This window comes from Tupaia chinensis, unplaced genomic scaffold (assembly GCF_000334495.1).
Source record: "Tupaia chinensis unplaced genomic scaffold, TupChi_1.0 Scaffold000047_1, whole genome shotgun sequence".
In the NCBI taxonomy this organism is placed as follows: Eukaryota; Metazoa; Chordata; class Mammalia; order Scandentia; family Tupaiidae; genus Tupaia; species Tupaia belangeri.
This window is the reverse complement of record NW_006159505.1, coordinates 3,115,101-3,123,206: the sequence shown is the minus strand read 5'-3', so window position 1 is coordinate 3,123,206 and position 8,106 is coordinate 3,115,101. Positions and strand designations below refer to the sequence as shown.

General features: G+C 42.4%; 1 protein-coding gene across 1 annotated transcript in view; it reads right to left on the bottom strand.

Annotated features, from left to right (window-relative positions):
- The window catches only part of MRPL48 (mitochondrial ribosomal protein L48), a 70,918-nt gene that overhangs the window by 9,616 nt on the left and 53,196 nt on the right, over positions 1 to 8,106 (bottom strand). The window lies entirely within an intron of this gene.

The window sequence follows — 8,106 nt, the reverse complement described above, 5'->3', positions numbered from 1 at the left end:
TTTCCCTCCCCCAGAAGTATCTAAACGCCCTGAGTAAGGAGACCACATCGAATGACTTTCTGCATCCCCAATTTTGCTTAATACTAAACTCTGAATAAAACCTGGTGATTAACCAATATTTGTTGCTACTGAAAAACAGTTCTAAAAGAATAAAGCTCATCACTAGGTCTGTTTTGGAAGCTAACTGTGGGTCTTTCACCTGCTATAGAGAAGTAAGGCATGAAATCCAGCTGTTCTAGGGCAGAGTTTTATCACCTTCAACATTGCTGACAATTATTTTTTTAAGTTTATTCATTTATTTCTTCCATGAGCAAGAGAGACAAAGACAGACAGGAAGAGAGACACAATACCTCCAACATAGTCTTGACGCTGCGATCCAGCCCAGCCCTCAGCCAGCCCTAGATCATGGGCAAGCATGTGTCTGATTTACTCAGGGAGGTTTCCAGATTTGAACTGGGAAAATTCCCATGTAGACTGCTTTGCAGAATGTCACATTTTACTGCTGTCACCAACTAGCCCCTAACATTTTGTTTATCTTTTACTTTTCTAAGGATTACTTTGAGCTAGCTAATTTTTTTTTTTTGGAGTGATTTTTGCTATAGGGCGCGTGCGCTCGCCAGACAGAGAGACATAGAGACAAAAAGCGAGAAATCACCCCCCCAGGGGGGATGGTCACGCCGCAATCCCTTCTCCTCCATTCTCCTCTCGGGATCTTGGGCACGCACGCACACGCACCCGGCATGAGTTTTAAGCCACTGGGTCCGGGACGCAAACCACGGTCGACTACGTGGGAGTCCAGTGACATAGCCATTACGCTAACTGCTGGTTCCCGAGCTAGCTAATTTTTAAATTTTTATTTATTTATTTAAAGTTTTTGTTACAGGGCATGTGGTCTCACCAGAGAGAGAAGAGAGAAACAGAGACAGAGAAACAAGTGAAAAATCACCCTCCAGGGAGGATGGTCACACTGTTATCCCTTCTCCTCCATTCTCTTAGGATTTTGGACATCTATGCACATATTTCTGGTGTGATTTTCAAGCCATCGGATCCAGGACTAGAACTGTGGTCAGGCATGTGGAAATCCAGTGATGTAAACAGTACACTACCTTCTGGGGCCTGTGCTAGCTATTGTTTTTTTTTTTTTTTAATTTTTATTTTCTACCTTAATTCACTATACACCATCACAACACACCAATGAATTTTCCATCCAAAATACACTGTGCATTGGTTCAATCAAGCACATCACCATACATGTTCTCAGCAAGTAATTTTCTAATTCTTACATCCTGCATACCTTGCCCTTTGTCTTGCCATCCCTGATTCCCCATCCCCCACCCTCTGCCATGTCCCATCTTCCTCCTCCATTGTCCCTGGCATCCATGATTGCCCTCCATGCCTTCCGCCGCCCCCCCATTCAATTGTTCTGCCAATGAACTCGATTAGTCTAAATATTTCCAATAGCTATGTGCTAGCTATTTTTAAAATTTATTTATTTATTTATGTGAGAGAAAGAAAGATAAAGAGTGAGAGAGACACAGGCACTTGCATTGGGATTTTCATGCCTAAATCGCCCCCATCCTTTGCCAGACGACATCACAAGGGAGACCTCAGGAAGAGAACTCAAACCCTTCCAAGGTGGGCTTAGTACTGCAGAGCATCACATTACTACTACGCCACCACGGCTGGCCCTACTGACATTTCAGACCTGATCATTCTTCGTTGTGGGGATAGCACCCCCTAAATGGTGACAATCAAAATGACCTCCAGTCATTACTAAATGTCCCTTGAGGGGCAACAACACTCAGGGGGAGAACCACTGTTGTGTGGTCTATGCTTACTCTGATCAGCTGATGACCAAACCTTGCTGGAGGGTTCTCTCTCTCTTTCTCTCTCTCTCTAGCAAGCATATATGCCCTATGGCAAAAAAAAACAAAAAAAGTAATTGAACTGAAGATAGATGAAATAGTAGTAATGATAGTAGGTAGGATTCCCAAATTTTCATGCCTACAAGTTTCACCAGTTATTTATTTATTTATTTTGGAAGAGATTTTTGCCATAGGGTGGGCATGTGTGGTTGCTGGAGACAGACGAGACACAAAGTGAGAAATCACCCGTTGGGGGGGTGGCCACGCCATAATCCTCCTCTTCCATTCTCCTCTCAGGATCTCAGGTACAAACACACACACACATACACACACGCACACCCGGCATGAGTTTCAAGCTACCAGGTCTAGGACTCGAACGATGGTTGACTATGTGGCTGTCTAGCAATGTAACAATCACGCCATCTGCTGGTCCCTGAGTTTCACTATTTTTACAGTGGGTCATAACCCTCTACAAATGAATCTCTACACAAAGAAGTTTGTATAATAGAAAATTAATTAGAGTCATGACAGTCCTGGATTTAAATATTGACTCTGCCTCTTTTTACCTATTTGAACTTGGATAAACTAATTCAGCTCTGTGTCTCAGTTTCTTCAGCTATGACATAAGAATAGTCCATTGGGTTGTTGGAAGAATTAAATTAGATACCTAAGTAATTTGCCTGGGATACTATGCCCGCAAATGCTAGTTCCCTTGCCCTTTTTTTTTTCTTTTTTTTTTTTGGAGAGGTTTTCGCTATAGGGTGCGTGTGCTCGCCAGACAGACAGAGAGAGACATAGAGACAGAAAGCGAGAAATCACCCCCCAGGGGGGATGGTCACGCCGCAATCCCTTCTCCTCCATTCTCCTCTCGGGATCTTGGGCACGCAAGCACACGCGCCTGGCGTGAGTTTTAAGCCATCGGGTCCTGGACATGAACCACAGTCGACTACGTGGGAGTCCAGCGACATAGCCATTACGCTAACTGCTGGTTCCCCTCTTGCCTTTATAAAGAAGAAATGCAGGGTATTGGAAATTCATTCAGATAGCCTTCCAAATAAATTCTCTCCCACTTTTCAGCACAATCTTTATTTTCTTCTTTTCCAATTCAAATATAGTACAGGTTGAGCATCCCTAATTCAAAATATAAAATCCCAAATGCTGCAAAATCCAAAAGTGTTTGAGTGCCAGCATGATGCCACAAGTGGAAGATTCCACACCTGACCTCATGTGACCGGTTGCAATACAAAAACATTGTATAAAACTGCCTTCAAGCTATGTGTTACAAGGTGTACATGAAACATAAATGAATTTCATCTTTAAACTTGGGTTCTATCCCCAAGATATCTCATTACATATATGCAAATATCTCAAAATCCAAAATATCTGATACCTGAAACTTCCAGCCTCAAGCATTTCAGATAAAGGATGCTCAATCTATAATAACTTCCTAATATAAAAATAACAATGGGGACTTCATATGGCAGGTTAAATTAAAAATTATGTAAAAGCATTTAGTAAAAAATACAAAGCAGGGTCCAACAGGTGGCGTGAAGGTTAAGACAACTGGATCCTATGTGGCCGACTGAGTGGTTGAGTCCCAGAGCTGGTGGCTTGAAAGTTACTCCATGAGGGCCAGCAGGTGGCATGGTGGTTGGGAGCACTGGACTCCCACATGGCCAACCGTGGTTCAAATCCGGGACCTGGGAGCTTGCTTTCACACATTCCCTCTCTCTCTCTCTCGCTCTGTCCCTCTCTGGTCAAATAAAAATAAATAAATAAAGTTAAACAAAATTAAGAAAAAAAGAAAGTCACTCTGTGGCCACCCCTGCTAGGGGGTGTTTTTTCACTTTCCCTCTCTCTGTCTCTTTCTGTCTCTCTCCAATGAAAGCATGAGCCCTGTGACCAAAAAGGAAAAAAAAAACTAAATTAAAAAAAGAAAAGAAAGTCATATTGAGCATGTGTGTACACCAACAATCCTGAGGGAATAGAGAAGGGATTGCCACCAGGTCCAGGACTTGAATCATGGTCAGCCATGTGGGACGCTAGCACCTTAACCACCATGCTACCCTCAGCCATCCCTTTGGGGGCTGATTTTTCACTTTCTCTCTCTCTATCTTGCTCTCTCGCTCTCTTTCTCCCCTTCCCCCTCTGGTGAGTGCACAGGCCTTCTAGCAAATTACAAACAAACAAAACTCTAAAATGCCTTTTCCTTTTGTCACCCAACAGGTCAGACTGACTATAGCAGGAGTTGTCCATTCCTGACAGTAATCATAGGTTTTATTCAGCAAGATTTCATTAATTTGTTTACTTATTCATTCACTTAACAAACATTTACTAATAGCCTGTTCTGTCCCAGGCACTCTGGTGGGAAAAATGCAGTCTAAGCTTTCAAAGAGCTCACCGAGAGAGTGTCTTAGGGAGATAGTTAAGTACACAGATATCTGCATATAAGGTATGTCTTGCATATTACAGGGACCATGGAGAGGGAAGAGGGTGGCAGTGATTTACTGAGGTATAAGGAATGGGCACAGGTGTTTGCCTGGAGGCCATTCCAAGAGAGTACAGCAGTATCTACAAAAGCCTCTTTATATGAGAGGTCCTCAAAATGAACCAGCAGAACACCACACATAGTTTGATAAAGAAATGCTGGGAATTCTGGTCATTCAAAGTAGAATAGGCCTTGAGTGGTAGGAGTACCGGTAATGACCCTTCAGTGTCTACACATTTTTTTTGAGACATTTTTGCTATAGGGTGTGTATACTTGCCAGAGACACAAAGAGAGATATAGGAGACAAAAAGCAAGAAATCACCCCCTGGGGGGAATGGCCACGCCACAATCCCTCCTCCTTCTTTCTCTTCCTGGGATCTTGGGCACACACATGTGCCCAGTGTAAGTTTTACTTTTCTGTATGTTCCAACTTCTCTGCAATAAAATTACCTGAATGATAAGCCAGTAAAAACAAAAGGTAAGAAATGAAATAATTGGGACCAGCACTTGGTGGAATGGCTATATTGCTAGACTACCATGTAGTTGACCACAGTTCGAGTCCTGGACCCAGTGGTTTAAACTCACACCAGGCACATGTGCCTGTGTGCCCAAGATCCAGAGAGGAGAATGGAGAAGGGGTTGCAGCGTGACCATCCCCCCGGGGGGGTGATTTCTTGCTTTCTGTCTGTCTCTCTTGTCTTTCTGGTGAGTACAAGCGCCCTATAGCAAAAACCTCTCCAAAAAAAGAAATAATTAGATTTTCTTTTTAAAAATAATTATTTTGGTAAATATATTTATCTTTTTTTTGTTGTTGTTGTTACAGGTATACACGCTTACCAGAAAGTGGGGGGTGGGGGAGTGAGAAAGCAAGCCACCAGGTCCAGGACTTGAATCATGGTCAGCCATGTGGGACTCTAGCACCTTAACCACCATGCTACCCTCTGGCCCTAAAATAACTAATTTCTTTTTTTTTTTTTAAAGGATTACTTTATTTAACTTTATTTATTTTTACTTTGACCAGAGAGAGAGAGAGAGAAAGTGAGAAAGCAAGCTACCAAGTCTGGGACTTGAACCATGGTTGGCCATATGGGAGTCCAGTGCCCTTAAACACTATGCCACCTGCCGGCCCTGAAATAATTTCAATAGTCAACCTAACATGGCAAAATATTGCAATCTTTGGGGAACAATTTCTGGGAAGGTGCACAAGCATGCTGATGCTGGGGATCTCAGAATATGGACTTAATTTTATATACGTTATGTCTTAATATTTTTAACTATACTTTTTTTTTTTTTTTTTTTTTTTAGACTCCCAGCGAGTGATTCTTTTGCACTCAGTGGAGTAGTGGGACTGGGTCAACATCAGGCTTAGAAGCTGCACTCAGCTGAGTGCAGTTCCCATCTCTCAGTAGCTGCTTGGCAAGGGGTACGGGTGAATTAAGGGATGGGCTTGAGCTGCCTCTTCCTGTCCTCCCGTTTTGTGAGAGGTGCAGTTGAAGCAATGCAGACCATTTACAGAACACAAGCCAGCACACTGCTCTCTAGCCTGATTTCCAACTCGAGGTCACAGCCATGCTCCCTGAGGAAAAAATGGATCAAGATAAAATGAAAATCAGAAGAAAAGAATTTCATCTCTGAAAAGCTGGGCAGTGAGAATGTCTAACAACACAATAGTCTGAAAACCTCTATCAATGCAGAGAAGTGAGTTGCGAAAACTGAACAGGTTTTTATGTTTTCAGCTATTTGGAGCAAAGAACCAGGAAAAAGGCAAAAACAACATATCATCCATTCTACTGTTCTAGGGATTAAGTCTACACCTGGTAGAGCTCAATCCAAACCAACAAATATGTACTCAGTGTCTACAATATGTCAGGTACTAGGCAAGGTTTCAAGGTTGACCACTAATGAAGACAGTAACAGTCCTTGCCTTACAGAGCTTGGAGTCTAATGGGAAAGACCAATGTCAAGAAATTAAAAGGAGTAAAGAAAGCATGTTATGGGACCAGCAGGAGGCATGGAGGTTAAGGCGCTGGATCCTACAGGGCCAACTCTGCTCTTTGAGTCCCAGTTTTAGTGGCTTAAAAATCACACCAGTCATGTGCACATGTGTGCCCAAAATCCTGAGAGGAGACTGACGGAGAAGGGATTGCGGTGTGGCCACACTCCAGGGGGTGATTTCTCACTTTGCCACTCTCTCTCTCTGTCTCTGATTCTTGTGGTGGGTACATATGTACCAGGACTTGTTTGGTTAAATATGTTTTTTTGAGTGGGGAAGGCTGTGGATAAGAAATAAACATAATAAATACACAGGTGGGTTTAATTTTTTTGATGGAGAAGTTGTGACTTTGAATTGGCCTCAGGTTTATTATTTTAAAGGGTAGAAAACGGGGTAAGAGGAAATGGAATGTAAACAGAATGGAGGAAGAGGAAATGGAAAGTAAAGCCAGTTGTTTTGGGATGTAAATTGTTTGAAGATGTGAAAATGACTGGCGCCATGCAATTTTTTTTATTTTTGGGGGGCAAAATTTGATAAACACATGTGGCTTTTTTTAGTTTTATATACATATGCCCTATAGCAAACAAACCAAAACCAAAAAAGAATGTGTGTTATGAAAGGGAAGTTATATACCCTTTACTTCTCCTGAATGTAAGGGTAATACGTGGACCTAATTAGGTCCTGCAGAACCCTCAAGGAAGCCAGTTAGTAAGGGGGAAGGGTACTGTAAGCTTCAGAGAGCATATGCAAAGGTCCTGAAGGAGAAAGGGACAGAAACAAAGCCAGACTAACTGGGGGTAAAGAGAGAGGGGCACAAAAGTGTTAGTTAAGCCAGAGAGGGGCATCCAGGCCATAGCACCAAGCAAGCACATGAGGAACTTCTATGTTGATCCTAAGGGAGTCGGGAGCTATGGAAGAATTTCAAGCTAGGGATACTTCCATTCTAGGAAGATCACCCTAAATACTATGCGGAAAGAAAGTTAGAAAAATTAAGAACTAGAAAAAAAAAAGTGGTTTCAAATCCAGACCTTGAACTTAATAGGTGTAGCACTGTAGGGCAGCTTCTATTCCATTATTATTGTTAATAATAACTGCAGACAACAGTCAGTGGACTTATGTAAATTAACTCCCTCTGTTTTCACTGTAGCCTTTTTAGGTTGGTACTTTTCTTCACTCCATTTTACAGATGAGGAAACCAAGTTACGAAAAGGTTAAGTATGGTACCAGCAGATGGTGTAATAGTTACGTCACTGGACTCCCACATGGCTGACTACAGCTTGAGTCCCGGACCTGGTGGCTTGAAACACGCTGGGCGCCTGTGCGTGTCTGCCCCAAATTCCAAGATAATGGAGAAGGGACTGTGGAGTGGCCATCCTCTCTAGGGGGGTGATTTCTTGTTGCCTGTCTCTCTGGTGAGTGCATGTGCCCTATAGCAAAAATTTCTCTTGAAAAAAAAAAAGTTGAATAAACTGTTCCATGGGAAGAATGCTGCAAAGCAATAGTAAAACTCTAGAAGGCTGTCCCCAGAGTTAGTATTTTGATCCACTATGTACAAGGTGCTTGCTGCATTAAGTAAGATAATATACCCAGAAAAGTATTCGGCTTTTTCAGAGTACTGTGCTAATAGGAGGTGCTTGACAAAGAACACAGTCTTCTTACCTTCACTCAATGCAGCCAGGGCTTTTTACAGAGGTTTTGTTTTGGTTTGCCTTTTTTTTTTTTTTTTTTTTTTATTTTGCCAGAGGGGGGGGGGTTTAACC